Genomic DNA, 21,334 nt, shown 5'->3' on the forward strand with positions numbered 1-21,334 from the left:
GGTGTCCTCTCGGACCAAAGCTGGTCACTTTGGATGCTCTTGGGGAGGTCCATATGTCGAGCGGCGGCCCGGGTGGCGGGAGGCGCGACGTTCTTGGGCGGAGCTTGCGTCTCAGGTGCGGGCAAGCAGCCATGGCCACGCGGGTGGCTTGTTTGTGGGTGGTTGGCAAAGCTAGGGTGCGTCGGAGGGAGGTGAGCGCTAGGGTATATCACCTGTCCAGCCGTGTTCTTGCCGACAGTGGCGGCGTCGGTGATGTCGTACCCTTCCTGAAGGCTCCGTCGGGCGTTCCCTCTCCCTCCGTCTCCCTCCAGGTGAAAATCTGATCTCTGGATCGAGCGGTGGCGGCTCTATGGTCGTTACCTTCTGGGAGGCACCGCTCTGGAGTCCTGACTTTGTCGTTGTCCGTTTCACCCCTCCATGGTGGTTTGTCATGATGGAGGTCTCTGCTGGCTCCAAGCGGTCTCCTTTGCATATTCGTAGTTAGGTTGGTGGTCGGTGGAGTGGTGTTTCGGTGCCCGGCACCTTTGTATCTTGCCTTGGGTGTGTGTGTTGTGTTCGTTGTGTGCGTTGGTGGCATGAGTTTGTATCGTCTCTAGGATGTATTGCAGTTATGCTTTATAATATAAAGCGGGAGAAAACCCTTTTTCGTAATGCATTGGACGTATCTATGCTAAAAGTCTGAGCAAACAATTTCGGCAACATACTCAAAATAAATGCAGTTTTCATCAACATACTCAAAAGTATATAACTTCCACTAATCTTGCACAGAAGCCATCTGGGAATGTAATTAGGCTCCACCTGTGCCCTGCACAGAGGGACCCAATTAAATAACTTAGATGTCCAAAGCCAATTCCTCCATGAATCTTCTGGTTGATCAACTTAGCTTATCCCATCCAATGGATACATCTCCAATTGATGATTTGATCCGGACATCTTTATCCTTAGTTGACAAGTTGTTCCCCGACCAATCCATGGGGCGGTTCTTGCTTTTATCCTGGGTAGACTCACTGAAACTTTCGGCTCTTCATATGTTCTGCAAAACTGGTTGCCCCTTGGTATTTTTGTTTAAAGCCTACAATCTCCCTAGCCAGGATTATCGCCACATACTTGGCCTCTTCTACTAAATACTTATGTCCTGACATAAGGGAGCATTTGAATGGGCTAAGCAATTGGCCTATCACACCTTTGACTTTGTTTGCTTGGTCAGCACTCGCTCGGGACCTCCTATTTAGCGCGCGTGGGTCAAACTGGCGCCCTTTCACACATGACACATGGCACCCCCAGCTGGGCTGACCCATGTGGCTATGCTGTGTACTGTAGTGGGGTCGACTGTAGCAGACCGAGGACTATAGCAAACTAGAAACCGTAGCGTTTTTCCATTCAAGTTTTAAAAAATTCACATTGTTTTTTCTAAACACGTGAATATTATTTGGGAATTGTTTTTAGAAAAGTAAAAATCATTTGATTTTCGAATTTTTTTTGAAAATGTGAACATTTTATTGAAATTTCAAACTTTTTGATATCATGATTTTTTTTGAAAAAATATTTTTTTAATTCCAAACATTTTTGAGAGTGCGAACAATTTTAAAAAATGTGAACTTTTTTGAAATTCCAAACATATTTTAAATTGCGAGTATGTTTCGAAATTAGGAACATTTTTTGGAAAATGCTGAAATTTTTTGAAAAGTATTTTTTTTAAATTTATAAACAAAATTTGAAGACATGAGCATTTTTGAAATTCTAATTTTTTTCGAAAGGTATGAATATTTTTATAAAGGGAACATTTTGCAATTTTTTTTAAAAATCAAAGAAATACCAGTAAAGAAACAACATAAAAAATAAAAACGAAAAAAACCAGTAAAACTGAACTAGAACCTTTCAGAACATTCTAAAAAACCAGGGAAGAAATGTATAGCTAAATGGACCAACCCGTTTTGATTGCCCCGTGTGATTAGGCACATATTTCATGCTAGATGCGTCAAATAGGAAACTCTGGTTTCAAGTATGTACTCCAAAAAAAGGAGATGCATATTTGATGCAAAATGCGTCAAATAGGAAACATCCGAGTCAAGTATGTACTCCAAAAAAAGGAGATGTGAAATTCTCGGGCTTTAGCGATGTAATTTTAACTCTTGGATTTGTCACACGTTGATCTCGGCAGCGACTAGTTAGTGGATACCCCTTGAAGGCGATTCCAGCTGGCACGCTCCCAGGCTGTCACGTGGTGCGTCCTAGCGCAGCCTTGTATAGCGCTCAGGGCACACCCGTGGGACCACTTTGTTTTGCACGCAATTTTTTTTTGTAGGTTTAGGGGTTTTCAGATTTTTTACTTGGTTTTTCCTAGGTTTTCTCTGGAAAAGATCAATTTTTTTAGAACAGAAAAAGATCAATTTTTTCTCGCGTGAAGCTCATCATGTGAAAAGCACATTTGTGCTTCACGGTGAAGCACAACTGTGCATACGCCTGAAGTACAACTGTGCTTTCCTAAAACTTAAAAAGTGATTAGCGTAATTTGCTTCATGGTGAAGCACAACCGTGCTTCCGCGTGAAGAACAATTGTGATTCTCCAAAAGTGAAAATGCACAAAAATATGCTTTCATGTGAAGCACATATGTGCTTCCGTTTCCCCCCATTTCCGCCTTTTTATGTTCATTTTTGGTTCCTGTTTTTTTCAGGATAATATTTTTTGTCCAAACCTATTAACATGAGATCTAGTTATAGAGATTTCAACATGAGAAACTCAACGGTGAAAAGACTTCATGATTCAGATGCACGGTTCAAGAGATAACACATAAAAAAATGAATCTATGAAAAAAGCACACAACTCCCCGCTTGTGTCAAGTGTTGCATATGCAGTGTGCCATTTATCAGCATCAAAGAAAGTGAGAGTGACCTTTACAAGGGGTACTCCTCAACCAATGATTTCGGTTCGGTTGATCTCTTGTGGCAGTAACCGAGATAGCCCATTGACAACAAAATGAAAAGGTGTTGGATAAACTAGGCTAGGCCCATATAACAATTAAATTAATTATTGGAACATCCATAAGGCCCACTCATGCATAGCAACTGGTGGAATTTTAGTCTCACGCTGGAAGTAGAGAGGGAGTTAGATCAATATATAACGTTGTATTTTCTACCTAAGCAATTGGGAAGCGGTCTGCTAGACGCGACATGCACGTGACACTATTGGCTCATTGTGGTTCTATAAGAGTCCGCCCTCTCAGAGACAAAATATAGCCAGTCCCAATGATCTCTAGAGCTTTGCGCCCTCTCTAGGTCTTCCCATCCTGACAAGACTCGTGTGCCGGCCGCACCGCGAGAGCAGGCATCCAGAACCTCCTCCTATGATGACTTGCATGAACGAGGGTGAATAATGGTTCTTGGGGAGCATTCATGCATGTGATTGCTCGCTGCTTTGTCCACCTCCACGAGTGTTTTATACATGTCATGATCCAACAGATCTATTTTTTAGAGGATCCAACAGTGCTAACCTCGTTGCATAAACTGTTAGGTCTAAAATCCTTGAGATACGTTCTATTTATGGACAGTACTGCTGATAACTACTCCCTCCGTTCCAAAATAGTTGACCAAACTTTATACTAAAATTAGTACAAAGTTGAGTCATCTATTTTGGAACGGAGGGAGTAGTATACACAAAACTCTGGGTCCTTTCTTTGACAACAAACTGACACGTCTAAAATCTCTGTAAAACTCGAACTGAGAGCGAGCTAGTTATGGACAATATTACTCGAGCTTTGCTAAACTTATAGTTGTCTCTCCTCCAGGATAAGCTGAGTGTGATATGCATGTAGCTTTAGCATCAGGTATAAGCCGGGTCACAATTTGGGACAACCGCACTGAAGTTTTTTAAAGACGGTACAAGCTCAGTGCACTTGTAGGTTGTAGCTCAAGTTTTCTAGAAATGAGCAGCACGCGAATCCAATGCTCAGCTTTTCTATGGTGGTTTCCGTCTCATGCAAGAGCAACAAAGGAAAAGGTATATGTACAAGGAACAGTACGTGGCCTTTTTATTTTTAAACTCCCGAAAGCTCAGTACCTGCTATCCAAAATTGTACTGTTATATTGCAAAGAATGACCATCCTGACGACCGTGTGTGTGCAAGAATCAGAATTTTACGTTCTTTCGGCGAGTGGGCGACCAAGACCGCCAAAAACAACTAGGTGACCGTGACTGGCTCACGGGGAGTGCGCCATACTTTTTCTGTAAAATTAGTTTGCTGAGGACCTTTGTGTCGTCGCGACCCGATCGAGCGAACGAAGTTTCGCATGACTGGGTGACAGTGCTCCAGACGAACCCGGGGCCGGCGAAATGGCCAGAGGAGCCGTATGCCAGGAACTTGGCATATATATACTGAGGTGTGGTTCCACAATCACAGGCGTACACTTAAGAGCCAGCTCCTACCACAGCTAGCGACTCCTGCTATGCGACTGGCCATGGAGGCCTCCCCTCTCCTACTGCTCCTCTCACTCACTCTCTTACTTGCCACGTTTCTCCAGGCCAAGGCAGTGCCATCCCTGCAAGAACAAGCAGGAGCGCTCCTTGCCTGGAAAGCCACGCTCCAAAGCCACCCAGCCCAGCTGCACTCATGGTCAAGGGGAAACAATACTAGCACATGGCCCTGCAGCTGGTATGGCATCGAGTGCAGCAAGCATCAAGCAAGCCACCAAGAGGTGATCACCAAGATCTCTCTACGTGGGCTGCGGCTGAGAGGAGAGCTCGACGCCCTCAACTTCACGGCGTTGGCGACCATGACGAGCATCCAACTCTCACACAACAGGCTCACCGGGAGGATCCCTCCCGGCATTGTGTCACTCAGAGACCTCCGGTTCCTGCTTCTTCAACGCAATCAGATAAGGGGCCCTTTATCACCTGCTTTAGCATCATTGAAAAAACTACGGTGCTTAATGCTCCAGCAAAATGAACTCTCTGGTGAAATACCAAGGCAAATAGGAGAACTAGGAAATCTCGTGACGCTTAACTTATCTGCCAATCACTTGTTTGGTCCCATCCCGGGTGAACTTGGCTACCTAAAGAAGCTTGTCAGGTTAGATTTTACCTGCAACAACCTTACAGGCTCCATTCCAAGAAATTTAGGGAATCTTACTAAGCTCACTATCTTGTACCTTGATGTTAATCAGTTATCTAGACATCTTCCTTCAGAACTAGGTTATCTGGTAAATTTACGGGAGTTGTCTATTGGCATAAACAAACTCACGGGTTCCATCCCACATACCTTTGGGAGTCTGATTAACCTTGTTCTCCTGTACCTATCGGATAATGAACTTTCTGGATGTATTCCTCAAGAACTAGGTTACCTGGTGAATCTAAAATATTTGGGTCTTAGCTACAACAAACTAATGGGCACCGTCCCCAATACCTTTGGGAGTTTGGTTAACCTCACTAGCATGAACCTTCATGATAATCAATTCTCTGGATATCTTCCTCGAGGATTAGGTTACCTGGTGAATCTAAAAATGATGGATCTTAGCTCCAACAATTTCATAGGCTCCATTCCCAGTACATTTGGGAGTTTGATTAACCTCACTCAGTTGTATCTATGGAATAACACACTTTCCAGTTGTATTCCTCAAGAACTAGGTTACCTAGTAAATCTAGAAGACCTGGATCTTAGCTATAACAAACTAATGTGTTCTATTCCCAATACCTTTCGGAGTTTGATTAATCTCACTGGTTTTCGCGTCAGTGATAACCATCTCATGGGTCCTATCCCTAATATCTTTGGTTTTTTGACTAAGCTCACTATGTTATACCTCGATGATAATCAATTCTCTGGACATGTTCCACGAGAAATTGGCACCTTAAAGGATCTCCAAAATTTGCAGTTCGACGGTAACAATCTCTCTGGTCCCCTGCCACCTGGGTTGTGTTCCGGAGGTCGGCTGAAGCATTTTACTGCATATGATAACAATCTGATTGGACCACTGCCATCAAGTTTGGTACACTGCAAAAGCCTGGTTAGAGTTCGTCTGGAAAGAAATGAAATAAAAGGAGACATTTCTGAGTTAGGAGTTCATCCAAATCTTCTCTATATGGATATGAGCTCAAATAAACTATTTGGACAATTATCATCTCACTAGAGGGAATGTGGTAATCTTACCATGCTACGCCTCTCAAACAACAACCTCACAGGGGAAATACCCACAAGTATGGGGCGACTCCCTTGGCTAGGGTTGCTTGACCTTTCATCAAACAAGCTTGAAGGACATATTCCAAGTGAACTAGGCAATCTAATTTTTTTGTTCCAATTGAGCCTTGCAGACAATTTGCTCAATGGAAGCATACCACAAGAAATTGGAGCACTGTCCAATCTGGAGCTGTTGGATTTGTCATCAAATAACCTAAGTGGTATGGTACATGAATCAATTGGGAATTGTTTAAAGCTTCACTCATTTAATTTGAGCAAAAATAGCTTGAAAGGAAGCATCCCAGCCACCCTAGGGTTATTGCACAACTTACAATACATGTTGGATTTAAGTGACAATTCATTTACTGGGGCAATACCAAGCCAACTAAGTGGCCTGATCATGCTAGATACTTTGAACATTTCACACAATAAACTTAATGGCTCCGTCCCTCAATCCTTCCAGAGTATGGAAAGCTTGATTTCCATTGATGTATCTTATAATGAATTGGAAGGACCAGTCCCAGGGAGTAAGATCTTCCAAGAAGCTCCAATACAATGGTTCATCCATAATAAGATGTTGTGTGGGGAAGTGAAAGGATTTCCCCCTTGTAGTAGTGGTGCGACTCAGAGCAAAGGGAGAAGGAAAGTATACAATGCACTTGTACTAGCCATAGTTCCTGCACTGATATCTCTTGTTCTTATTGTGGTGATACTTATGATTCAACATGAAAGGAAGAAATCCACTACAATTAACACCATTAATGTAACACAAGAAAACCTCTTCTCTATTTGGAGTTTTGATGGGGCAGACGTGTTCAAGCAAATTGTCGAAGCAACCAATGATTTTAGCGAAATACATTGCATAGGAGCCGGGGGATATGGATTTGTTTACAAGGCTAGACTTCCCACATCTGAAATATTTGCAGTGAAGAAGATACACATGATAGAAGATGAGTATAGGGTGAACGAAGCAGTGTTCAATCGTGAAATCAATGCACTAATGCAAATTCGGCATCGAAACATCATTAAACTATTTGGGTATTGTTCCTGTAGCCAAGGAAGGTTTCTTATCTATGAATATATGGAGAGAGGAGACTTAGCAAAAATATTGACAAACAATGGAAGGGCAATCGAGTTGGACTGGGGAAGGAGGACACATATTGTGTTGGACGTGGGCCAGGCTTTGGCATACATGCATCATGATTGTTCATCACCAATAGTCCATAGAGATATAACAAGCAAAAATATTTTGCTCGATCCGGAATTTAGAGCATGCATATCCGACTTCGGCATGGCTAAAATTCTCAATATTGGTGGTCAGAATCTCACAAGGCTTGCTGGGACGAAGGGATATATTGCCCCAGGTATAGAAAAATGAAACCATATATCAACTAATTTGTGCACTCCATACATATGATCATGTTAATTGTAATGTGTTTGATCATGATATTGAACTCTGTAGTTAACACATATACTAATAAACTTGTATTCATTGCAGAGCTAGCATATACAAAGAATGTGACGGAGAAATGTGATGTATATAGCTTTGGGGTGCTGATCCTGGAGATATTTATGGGATCCCATCCGGGCGACTTGCTCTCATCCCTCTCATTGGGCACCAAGAATAATGATGTTTGTCTACATGATCTGTTGGACTCGAGGCTTGTGCTCCCAGATGCTGAAGCCGCTAGAGAAATATACTGCATGCTCAATGTTGCAGTACAGTGCCTGGACCCAAATCCGTCACGCAGACCAACAGCACGACAAGCCAGTGATGAGCTATCTGATATGAAAGCATGTGAAGGCCATGTTGATTATCTGCATGTTGTCCTAACTAGTCCTGCATAGTAGTCCCTATGGCCATGGATGATGACTTCATGTCATGTTGTTTCTTCTTTGCAACCAACATACCTACTTTCTTAAGAAGAGTAGTTTCGTCTATAGCTAGCAATAAACATATAATTCAGACTGTATATATGGCACTAGCAAATTTGTAATGTAAACATACTGCCATTAACAAACAACTTGATTTTCTTTTAACATTGTACAATGTGATAGTTGCATTTAAATTAAGCACATTAGTTAGTATTGAAGCATTGAAGGCTCCCTAAGAGAGTATGTGGTATGCCCAAAACGTATCATAAATTTTTGCTTATTTCATGCCATATTTATATTAAACTAGCCATGTTTCCTGCGCATTTACGTGGCTAAATTTGCTATATATTCTTTTATCATGTTAATTTTTCTCTGTCTGTATTATTTTATAATATTTAAGGCTGCATTAATATTAATCTAAATAACTAGTCAACATTTACATCTTGAGAAAACATGACTAACTTTGTAGACTCCCCCTCCCCTATTTTTTGTATTAAGTTATTGGCAAAGACTTTGGCGTGTGATGGTCAAAGGTCAAAAACATCGTGGTATATGTCCCATAATCTAAATCTATTAGCTCTTATCTTATTTTCAAATTTTCCCGATTCCACTCATTTTCATCCCTTGATAATTTTTCCCAAATATTATTTTACAGAGATCCAGAGAAAATCTAAACATTGATGAACCCTCTTGTCCATTCCATGATCAGCCTCACATTTAGCAAGATTACAATTATGCTTTCTTTATTAACTAGTGCGTTGTGACCTGTGCATTTGCGCGGCTAGATTTAAAATACAATGTTATGTTTGGTGGCTTTGTCCAACACTTCCTTTCTTGCAACTCGTTATTTGATTTGATTCATACAGACCTTAGCTTTGGCATTCATCACATTGTACACAAGCTTTACGTAAAACACAAGCCTTAGTGAAAATATCAATATACTTTCGTAGAAGTGTTTGACAGTTGAAGGACAATGCAATTGAGGTTCAAGCCCTATTTGTAACACCATTAACATTTAGAGTAATCCCTAGTTTTTCATATTTTCCTTGTCATCTCTTGATGTTTGTATCCCTCCAACAAACTTTGGAATTGTTCTACCAAGAACTAAATCTAATCATTATAAGAAACACCTCTATTTGGAGTCATTGTTGTCGAATGAATGCATCTATCGTATTGATTGAATTCCTACTGTTCATGCATCTTTGGATTTTTTTACCTAGATGTCCCTCACTTCTATGCATCATATTTATAGAAAACTGATACACCCAAAAGGAGCATCACTGTGGGATGACTTCCTTGATGAAATTATTATATTTTCACCAAGAATTAAGTAGAACATTGATGGCTCTTATTTCTAACTTGTGTTCTATTTCTCCATTCGTCTGGCCAGTGGTTGTATATACTTATGAATATATGCATTTTCTTCACTCTCTTCTTACATAGTTTTTAGGCCGAAATCACTGTTCTGACCTTGTGAGCAATCTTTGTCACAAAATGAACTCCACATGGAAGTATTTCACGATCTAGCGTTGCTAGCGTTGCTGCGGCACAAGGACATGCCGAGCTAGCTCGCGTTTCCTCCCCGGCCCACGGACAGCCCGAGTGCACGTTGCTCGCTGACGTTGCAGGCCTGAAATGCCAAAGGCGTTGGCGTTTCTGCGATGGATTAAGTAAGCCGCGTGGGGCTGCGAGTGGGTCCCAGCCCACTCGCAGCCCCCTCGGGGTCTTCTTCCTCAGTCGCCAGAGAGAATCTCTTGTCCGCCCCTCTCTCCTTCTCCACCAAATCTAACCCTAATCCCCCATTTTTTCCATCAAAAGGAGTAGATCGGACCGTCCCCAAGTTGCTTGAGGTATTCTCCTTCTATTCCTCCATTTTTTTAGTCAAGATTGATTATAGTGGATGCATTTTTTGAAACATGGTCGAACCCTAAAATTAGTTTTTTTTGATTTGTTTGAAGAATATTTTGGTGAGATTATGTTTAGAAAGAAGATGTACTACTTGTGTTGAACTATTTTTTAGGATAGTAATGTAGTATTGGATATAGAAATAGAAAAAATGTATTATGTTGAATCCTAAGACTATTTGTTGCTAAGTAGTTTGAATAGATTGTTTGGGATAACTTTGGTTGAAAAGAATTGGTGTTGGTAGTGTGTTGGGAATTTGTAGTATTTGCCTTGGAGATTAAAATGTGTACGCTTGTGTATGCAATGTGGTCATTGTTTTAAGCATTTGTATTAACAAGTCCTTAACTAATTCAACTTGCTCACTTGCATCCACCCACTTTAATCTTATCCGTGTTTCTGCCACCACCTCTTCATAACTAGGACTCTCAAGAAATATCAACACTTCCTCATACTTGTCAGCAATATCCACATTCATGAATGCCTCTTTATCAACATAATGAATATTCACAATCTTGTCCATCTAAAAAAGGGGAACATAAGTACAAGAAATGAACAATGCTAAATATACCACATTGCTACCAAAAGAACTAAGAACAACTTTGTCCATCCAAATTAAACATTACCCAAACCCTAACCCTAACCCTAGATCTTAACATTAGGCATAACCCAAACAATAAGGTTTGTTCACTAACATCACAATGCAACACTATTGGAACAAAAAGACTCAAGAACATCATATTATAGAACCATGTTCAAAAAATAGGGTTAGGAACCACATGAACAAAACAATCCAAATAGACAAATCCAACCAATAAAAAAATGTGAGATGAAGGAGGTTACCTCAAGGAACGGAAATGACATTAGATCCACGAACCAACCCAATCAATTTGCAAGGATTTGAGAGGGGCCAAGTGAGGGACACCAAGGGGGAAAATGGCAAGAGCTCGGGATAGGCCAATGGGGGAGAAGAGAGTGAGTGGTGAGTGGTGAGTGGTGGGTGAGAGCCCCATGTCCACCTAAAATATCTGGACCAGAAACGCGATAGACCCTGGCGTTTCCAGAAACGCTGGCTACCTCGGTGTTTCTGACCTGCCACGTCAGCGAGCAACACGTGCTCGGCCTGACAGTGGGCTAGGGCAGAAACGCTACGTAGTTTGGCGTTTCTAAGTTGGGCAGGAACGCCGCAGGCTATGGTGTTGCTAAAAGGGTCAGACCGTGAAATACTTCTATGCAGAGTTTAGTTTGCGACATAGATCGCTGGCAAGGTCAGAATAGTGATTTCGGCCTAGTTTTTACCGCTAAGCGGTCCTTTTTCAGTTCAAACCCTTGGTCTACGAATATGCTCAAATATTTCCGTTGGCCCATATACTACTTCATCTCTGTTTTCATCTTCAATTTTGTTAGTATCATGGTGTGCTTATATAAACATGTACGTGTAGCTACTCGTATTCGTAGTTTCCAAACTATCTACGTCGTTTGTGCCATCCATTCCTTTGTTCAAAGCAAGCTGACGAGTATGCTACGTATGATCGAAGTCGCCCCAAGCATGGTGAATATCTTCGCTAAATCATAACGACGAAGCTTTGTTTCTCTAAAAAATCTTCTCCTTAAAATGATTTTTGATTCCATCTCTATAAGAATGCAACAATTGTAGATGTAGAAAAATATTTAAAAAATTGTAAATGTAAAAATATATTTTCCACAGCTTATCGGGTTTATTTCTAGTGCAAAACACTACTGGAGGAATGCCTAGCAGTGGCGGGCGCAAAAAGGCCAGTAGTGGCGGGCGATGCACCCAGGGCCGCCCGCCACCGACCTCCAGCCGCTGCTATAGCCGCAACAATGTCGGGCGTCCGCCCGCCACTGGCACGTGCTTCTTGTGGCAGGTGACAGTTCCTACCTGCCATAGAAACCTTTGTGGCAGTGGCGGTTGTCCAGTAGCGCCCGCCACAGAAACCTTTGTGGCAGTGGCGGTTGCCTCGTAGCGCCTGCCATTGGAGAGATATGCTACAACAAACAAATTATTGGCACTGCGGGCTGACACACATTACTCCAAAGGCATAGTCATATGGTTCTCAATATAACTGAACCAAATCGAATCATTTTGGAAACAAACGACCAAATAATTAAGTAATACTTCAAATTTGTTCGACTCAAGAAACAATTAAACATCAATGTATTGATACGTCTCCAACGTATCTATAATTTATGAACTATTCATGCTATTATATTATCTGTTTTGGATGTTTATGGGCTTTATTAAACACTTTTATATTACTTTTGGGACTAACCTATTAACCCAGAGCCCAGTGCCAGTTTATGTTTTTTTCCCTTGTTTCAGTGTTTCGCAGAAAAGGAATATCAAACGGAGTCCAAACGGAATAAAACCTTCGGGAGAGTTATTTTTGGAACGAAAACAATCCAGGGGACTTGGAATGTACGTAAGGGAAGCAACGAGGAAGCCACGAGGTAGGGAGGCGCGCCCTACCCCCTGGGCGCGTCCCCACCCTCGTGGGCCCCTCGTGGCTCCCCTGACCGACTTCTTTCGCCTATATATGTCCATATACCCTAAAAACATCGGAGAGCAGAATAGATCGGGAGTTCCGCTGCCGCAAACCTCCAGAGCCACGAAAAACCAATCGGGACCCTGTTCCGGCACCCTGCCGGAAGGGGGATCCTGAAGGAAATATGCCCTAGAGGCAATAATAAAGTTATTATTTATTTCCTTATATCATGATAAATGTTTATTATTCATGCTAGAATTGTATTAACCGGAAACATAATACATGTGTGAATACATAGACAAACAGAGTGTCACTAGTATGCCTCTACTTGACTAGCTCGTTAATCAAATATGGTTATGTTTCCTGACCATGAACAATGAGTTGTTATTTGATTAACGAGGTCACATCATTAGTTGAATGATCTGATTGACATGACCCATTCCATTAGCTTAGCACCTGATCGTTTAGTATGTTGCTATTGCTTTCTTCATGACTTATACATGTTCCTATGACTATGAGATTATGCAACTCCCGTTTGCTGGAGGAACACTTTGGGTGCTACCAAACGTCACAACGTAACTGGGTGATTATAAAGGAGCATTACAGGTGTCTCCAAAGGTAGATGTTGGGTTGGCGTATTTCGAGATTAGGATTTGTCACTCCGATTGTCGGAGAGGTATCTCTGGGCCCTCTCGGTAATGCACATCACATAAGCCTTGCAAGCACTGCAACTAATATGTTAGTTGTGAGATGATGTATTACGGAACGAGTAAAGAGACTTGCCGGTAACGAGATTGAACTAGGTATTGGATACCGACGATTAAATCTCGGGCAAGTAACATACCGATGACAAAGGGAACAACGTATGTTGTTATGCGGTCTGACCGATAAAGATCTTCGTAGAATATGTAGGAGCCAATATGGGCATCCAGGTCCCGCTATTGGTTATTGACCGGAGATGTGTCTCGGTCATGTCTACATTGTTCTCGAACCCGTAGGGTCCGCACGCTTAAGGTTACGATGACAGTTATATTATGAGTTTATGCATTTTGATGTACCGAAGGTTGTTCGGAGTCCCGGATGTGATCACGGACATGACGAGGAGTCTCGAAATGGTCGAGACATAAAGATTGATATATTGGAAGTCTATGTTTGGACATCGGAAGTGTTCCGGGTGAAATCGGGATTTTACCGGGTTACCAGGAGGTTACCGGAACCCCCCGGGAGCCATATGGGCCATCATGGGCCTTAGTGGAAAGGATAAAGGGGCAGCCCAAGGGGGCTGCGCGCCTCCCCCCTTCCCCTAGTCCTATTAGGACTAGGAGAGGTGGCCGGCCACCCCTCTCCCTCTTTCCCCCTTGGGAATCCTAGTTGGAATAGGATTGGGGGGGGAGTCCTACTCCCGGTAGGAGTAGGACTCCTCCTGCGCCACCTGTCCTGGCCGGCGCCTCCTCCCCCCCTTGGCTCCTTTATATACGGAGGCAGGGGCACCTCTAAACACACAAGTTGATCCACGTGATCTATTCCTTAGCCGTGTGCGGTGCCCCCTGCCACCATATACCTCGATAATACTATAGCGGAGTTTAGGCGAAGCCCTGCTGCTGTAGTTCATCAAGATCGTCACCACGCCGTCGTGCTGACGAAACTCTTCCCCGACACTTTGCTGGATCGGAGTCCGGGGATCGTCATCGAGCTGAACGTGTGCTCGAACTCGGAGGTGCCGTAGTTTCGGTGCTTGATCGGTTGGATCGTGAAGACGTACGACTACTTCCTCTACGTCGTGTCATCGCTTCCGCAGTCGGTCTGCGTTGGGTACGTAGACAACACTCTCCTCTCGTTGCTATGCATCACATGATCCTGTGTGCGCGTAGGAAAATTTTTGAAATTACTTCGAAACCCAACAGTGGCATCCGAGCCTAGGTTATTTATGTTGATGTTATATGCACGAGTAGAACACAAGTGAGTTGTGGACGATACAAGTCATACTGCCTACCAGCATGTCATATTTTGGTTCGGCGGTATTGTTGGACGAGACGACCCAGACCAACCTTACGCGTATGCTTACGCGAGACCGGTTCCCTCGACGTGCTTTGCACATAGATGGCTTGCGGGCGACTGTCTCTCCAACTTTAGTTGAACCAAGTATGGCTACGCCCGGTCCTTGCGAAGGTTAAAACGGAGTCTATTTGACAAACTATCGTTGTGGTTTTGATGCGTAGGTGAGATTGGTTCTTACTTAAGCCCGTAGGAGCCACGTAAAAAATTGCAACAACAAAGTAGAGGACGTCTAACTTGTTTTTGCAGGGCATGTTGTGATGTGATATGGTCAAGGCATGATGCTGAATTTTATTGTATGAGATGATCATGTTTTGTAACCAAGTTATCGGCAACTGGCAAGAGCCATATGGTTGTCGCTTTATTGTATGCAATGCAATCGCGATGTAATGCTTAACTTTATTACTAAACGGTAGTGATAGTCGTGAAAGCATAAGATTGGCGAGACGACAACGATGCTACGATGGAGATCAAGGTGTCGCGCCGGTGACGATGGTGATCATGACGGTGCTTCGGAGATGGAGATCACAAGCACGAGATGATGATGGCCATATCATATCACTTATATTGATTGCATGTGATGTTTATCTTTTTATGCATCTTATCTTGCTTTGATTGACGGTAGCATTATAAGATGATCTCTCATTAAATTATCAAGAAGTGTTCTCCCTGAGTATGCACCGTTGCCAAAGTTCGTCGTGCCCAGACACCACGTGATGATCGGGTGTGATAAGCTCTACGTCCATCTACAACGGGTGCAAGCCAGTTTTTGCACACGCAGAATACTCAGGTTAAACTTGACGAGCCTAGCATATACAGATATGGCCTCGGAACACGGAGACCGAAAGGTCGAGCGTGTCATATAGTAGATATGATCAACATAACGATGTTCACCATTGAAAACTACTCCATCTCACGTGATGATCGGTTATGGTTTAGTTGATTTGGATCACGTAATCACTTAGAGGATTAGAGGGATGTCTATCTAAGTGGGAGTTCTTAAGTAATATGATTAATTGAACTTAAATTTATCATGAACTTAGTCCTGGTAGTATTTTGCAAATTATGTTGTAGATCAATAGCTTGCGTTGTTGCTCTCATATGTTTATTTTGATATGTTCCTAGAGAATATTGTGTTGAAAAATGTTAGTAGCAATGATGCGGATTCGATCCGTGATCTGAGGTTTATCCTCATTGCTGCACAGAAGAATTATGTCCTTAATGCACCGCTAGGTGATAGACCTATTGCAGGAGCAGATGCAAAAGTTATGAACGTCTGGCTAGCTCAATATGATGACTACTTGATAGTTTAGTGCACCATGCTTAACGGCTTAGAATCGGGACTTCAAAGACGTTTTGAACGTCATGGACCATATGAGATGTTCCAGGAATTGAAGTTAATATTTCAAGCAAATACCCGAGTTGAGAGATATGAAGTCTCTAACAAGTTCTATAGCTAAAAGATGGAGGAGAATCGCTCAACTAGTGAGCATGTGCTCAGATTGACTGGGTACTTCAATCGCTTGAATCAAGTGGGAGTTAATCTTCCAGATAAGATAGTGATTGACAGAATTCTCTAGTCACCATCACCAAGTTAGTAGAACTTCGTAATGAACTATAATATGCAAGGGATGAACAAGACTATTCCCGAGCTCTTCGCAATGCTGAAAGCTGCGGAGGTAGAAATCAAGAAGGAGCATCAAGTGTTGATGGTTAACAAGACCACTAGTTTCAAGAAAAAGGGCAAAGGGAAAGAAAGGGGAACTTCAAGTAGATTGACAAGCAAGTTGTCACTCCCACGAAGAATCCCAAAGCTGAAACCAAAGCCTGAAACTGAGTGCTTACACTGCAAAGGAAATGGTCACTGGAAGCGGAACTACCCTAAATATTTGGTGGATAAGAAGGATGGCAAAGTGAAAAAGGGTATATTTGATATACAGGTGTTTGATGTGTGCTTTGCTAGTGTTTATAGCAACCCCTCGGTATTTGGTACTGGTTCAGTTGCTAAGAGTAGTAACTCGAAACGGGAGTTGCAGAATAAACAGAAACTAGTTAAGGGTGAAGTGATGATGTGTGTTGAAAGTAGTTTCAAGATTGATATGATCATCATCACACACTCCCTATACTTTCGGGATTAGTGTTGAACCTAAATAAGTGTTATTTGGTGTTTGCGTTGAGCATGAATATGATTTGATCATGTTTATTGTAATACGATTATTCATTTAAGTAAGAGAATAAATTGTTGTTCTGTTTACATGAATAGAACCTTATATGGTTACACACCCAATGAAAATAGTTTGTTGGATCTCGATCGTAGTGATACACATAATCATAATATTGAAACCAAAAGATGCAAAGTTAATAATGATAAGTGCAACTTGTTTGTAGCACTGCCATTTAGGTCATATTGGTGTAAAGCGCATGAAGAAACTCCATACTGATGGAATTTTGGAATCACTTGATTATGAATCACTTGATGCTTGCGAACTGTGCCTTTTGGGCAAGATGACTAAAACTCCGTTCTCCGGAACAATGGAACGAGCTACTGACTTATTGGAAATAATACATACCGATGTATGCGATCCAATGAGTGCTGATACTTGTGGCAAGCATCGTTGTTTTCTGACCTTCACAAGATGATTTGAGCAGATATGGGTATATCTACTTGATGAAACATAAGTCTGAAATAGTTGAAAGGTTCAAAGAATTTCAGAGTGAAGTGGAAAAATCATCGTAACAAGAAAATAAAGTTTCTGCGATCTGATCGCGGAGACAAATATTTGAGTTACGAGTTTGGTCTTCAATTAAAACAATGTGGAATAGTTTCACAGCTCACGCCACCTGGAACACCACATCGTTATGGTGTGTCCGAACGTCGTAACCGCACTTTATTTGATATGGTGCGATCTATGATATCTCTTTACCACTATCGTTTTGGGGTTATGCATTAGAGACAGCTGCATTCACGTTTTAAAATAGGGCACCATCTAAATCCGTTGAGACGACACTGTATGAACTATGGTTTAGCAGTAAACCTAAGCTGTTGTTTCTTAAAGTTTGGGGCTGCGATGCTTATGTGAAAAAGTTTCATCCTGATAAGCTCGAACCCAAATCGGAGAAGTGCGTCTTCATAGAATACCCAAAGGAAATTGTTGGGTACACCTTCTATCACAGATCCGAAGGCAAGACATTCATTGCTAAAATGGATCCTTTCCAGAGAAGGAGTTTCTCTCGAAAGAAGTGAGTGGGAGGAGAGTAGAACTTGATGAGGTAATTATACCTTCTCCTTTATTGGAAAGTAGTTCATCACAGAAATCAGTTCCAGTGATTCCTACACCAATAAGTGAGGAAGTTAATGATGATGATCATCAAACTTCAGATCAAGTTACTACCAAACCTCGTAGGTCTTCCAGAGTAAGATCCGCACCAGAGTGGTACGGTAATCATGTTCTGGAAGTCATGTTACTAGACCATGATGAACCTACGAACTATGAGGAAGCAATGATAAGCCCAGATTCCACGAAATGGCTTGAGGCCATGAAATCTGAGATATGATCCATGTATGAGAACAAAGTGTAGACTTTGATTGACTTGCCCGATGATCGGTGAGTCATTAAAAATAAATGGATCTTCAAGAGGAAGACGGACGTTGATAGTAGTGTTACTATCTACAAAGCTAGACTTGTCGAAAAAGGTTTTTGACAAAGTTCAAGGTGTTGAATACGATGAGATTTTCTTACTCGTATCGATGCTTAAAAGTCTGTCCGAATCATGTTAGCAATTGCCGCATTTTATGATTATGAAATTTGGCAAATGGATGTCAAAACTGCATTCCTGAATGGATTTCTGGAAGAAGAGTTGTATATGATGCAACCGGAAGGTTTTATCGATCCAAAGGGAGCTAACAAAGTGTGCAAGCTCCAGCGATCCATTTATGGACTGGTGCAAGAATCTCGGAGTTGGAATATACGCTTTGATAAGTTGATCAAAGCATATAGTTTTTGTACAGACTTACGGTGAAGCCTGTATTTACAAGAAAGTGAGTGGGAGCACTACAACATTTCTGATAAGTATATGTGAATGACATATTGTTGATCGGAAATAATGTAGAATTATTCTGCAAAGCATGAAAGGATACTTGAATAAAAGTTTTTCAAAGAAAGACCTTGGTGAAGCTGCTTACACATTGAGCATCAAGATCTATATAGATAGATGAAGACGCTTGATAAGATTTTTCAATGAATACATACCTTGATAAATTTTTGAAATAGTTCAAAATGGAACAGTCAAAGAAGGAGTTCTTGCCTGTGTTGCAAGGTGTGAAGTTGAGTAAGACTCAAAGCCCGACCACGGCAGAAAATAGAAAGAGAATGAAAGTCATTCCCTATGCCTCAGTCATAGGTTCTATAAAGTATGCCATGCTGTATACCAGATCTATTGTATGCCATACCACTGAGTTTGGCAAGGGAGTACAATAGTGATCTAGGAGTAGATCACTGGAGAGCGGTCAAAATTGTCCTTAGTGGAATAAGGATATGTTTCTCGATTATGGAAAAAGGTTCGTCGTAAAGGGTTACGCCGATGCAAGTTTGACACTAATCTAGATGACTCTAAGCCTCGATCTAGATACATATTGAAAGTGGGAGCAATTAGCTAGAGTAGCTCCATGCAGAGCATTGTTGACATAGAAATTTGCAAAATACATGAGGATCTGAATGTGGCAGACCCGTTGACTAAGATTCTCTCACAAGCAAAACATGATCACACCTTAGTACTCCTTGGGTGTTAATCACATAGCGATGTGAACTAGATTACTGAATCTAGTAAACCCTTTGGGTGTTGGTCACATAGCGATGTGAACTATGGGTGTTAATCACATGATGATGTGAACTATTGCTGTTAAATCACATGGCGATGTGAACTAGATTATTGACTCTAGTGCAAGTGGGAGACTGAAGGAAATATGCCCTAGAGGCAATAATAAAGTTATTATTTATTTCCTTATATCATGATAAATGTTTATTATTCATGCTAGAATTGTATTAACCGGAAACATAATACATGTGTGAATACATAGACAAACAGAGTGTCACTAGTATGCCTCTACTTGACTAGCTCGTTAATCAAATATGGTTATGTTTCCTGACCATGAACAATGAGTTGTTATTTGATTAACGAGGTCACATCATTAGTTGAATGATCTGATTGACATGACCCATTCCATTAGCTTAGCACCTGATCGTTTAGTATGTTGCTATTGCTTTCTTCATGACTTATACATGTTCCTATGACTATGAGATTATGCAACTCCCATTTGCCGGAGGAACACTTTGGGTGCTACCAAACGTCACAACGTAACTGGGTGATTATAAAGGAGCATTACAGGTGTCTCCAAAGGTAGATGTTGGGTTGGCGTATTTCGAGATTAGGATTTGTCACTCCGATTGTCGGAGAGGTATCTCTGGGCCCTCTCGGTAATGCACATCACATAAGCCTTGCAAGCACTGCAACTAATATGTTAGTTGTGAGATGATGTATTACGGAACGAGTAAAGAGACTTGCCGGTAACGAGATTGAACTAGGTATTGGATACCGACGATTAAATCTCGGGCAAGTAACATACCGATGACAAAGGGAACAACGTATGTTGTTATGCGGTCTGACCGATAAAGATCTTCGTAGAATATGTAGGAGCCAATATGGGCATCCAGGTCCCGCTATTGGTTATTGACCGGAGACGTGTCTCGGTCATGTCTACATTGTTCTCGAACCCGTAGGGTCCGCACGCTTAAGGTTACGATGACAGTTATATTATGAGTTTATGCATTTTGATGTACCGAAGGTTGTTCGGAGTCCCGGATGTGATCACGGACATGACGAGGAGTCTCGAAATGGTCGAGACATAAAGATTGATATATTGGAAGTCTATGTTTGGACATCGGAAGTGTTCCGGGTGAAATCGGGATTTTACCGGGTTACCGGGAGGTTACCGGAACCCCCCGGGAGCCATATGGGCCATCATGGGCCTTAGTGGAAAGGAGAAAGGGGCATCCCAAGGGGGCTGCGCGCCTCCCCCCTTCCCCTAGTCCTATTAGGACTAGGAGAGGTGGCCGGCCACCCCTCTCCCTCTTTCCCCCTTGGGAATCCTAGTTGGAATAGGATTGGGGGGGGGGGAGTCCTACTCCCGGTAGGAGTAGGACTCCTCCTGCGCCACCTCCTCCTGGCCGGCGCCTCCTCCCCCCCTTGGCTCCTTTATATACGGAGGCAGGGGCACCTCTAAACACACAAGTTGACACAAGTTGATCCACGTGATCTATTCCTTAGCCGTGTGCGGTGCCCCCTGCCACCATATACCTCGATAATACTGTAGCGGAGTTTAGGCGAAGCCCTGCTGCTGTAGTTCATCAAGATCGTCACCACGCCGTCGTGCTGACGAAACTCTTCCCCGACACTTTGCTGGATCGGAGTCCGGGGATCGTCATCGAGCTGAACGTGTGCTCGAACTCGGAGGTGCCGTAGTTTCGGTGCTTGATTGGTTGGATCGTGAAGATGTACGACTACTTCCTCTACGTCGTGTCATCGCTTCCGCAGTCGGTCTGCGTTGGGTACGTAGACAACACTCTCCTCTCGTTGCTATGCATCACATGATCCTGTGTGCGCGTAGGAAATTTTTTGAAATTACTACGAAACCCAACAGATCCCTCACCGGTGGCCATCTTCATCATCCCGGCGCTCTCCATGATGAGGAGGGAGTAGTTCACCCTCGGGGCTGAGGGTATGTACCAGTAGCTATGTGTTTGATCTCTCTCTCTCTCTCTATCTATCTATC

General features: G+C 42.4%; 1 pseudogene; it reads left to right on the top strand.

Moving 5' to 3' along the window:
• Positions 1-4,454: 4,454 nt before the first annotated feature.
• LOC123039878 (probable leucine-rich repeat receptor-like protein kinase At1g35710) lies at positions 4,455-8,140 on the top strand (annotated as a pseudogene).
• The last annotated feature ends 13,194 nt before the right edge of the window (positions 8,141-21,334 follow it).

The sequence above is a fragment of the Triticum aestivum genome, chromosome 2B (genome assembly GCF_018294505.1).
Source record: "Triticum aestivum cultivar Chinese Spring chromosome 2B, IWGSC CS RefSeq v2.1, whole genome shotgun sequence".
Classification (NCBI taxonomy): Eukaryota; Viridiplantae; Streptophyta; class Magnoliopsida; order Poales; family Poaceae; genus Triticum; species Triticum aestivum.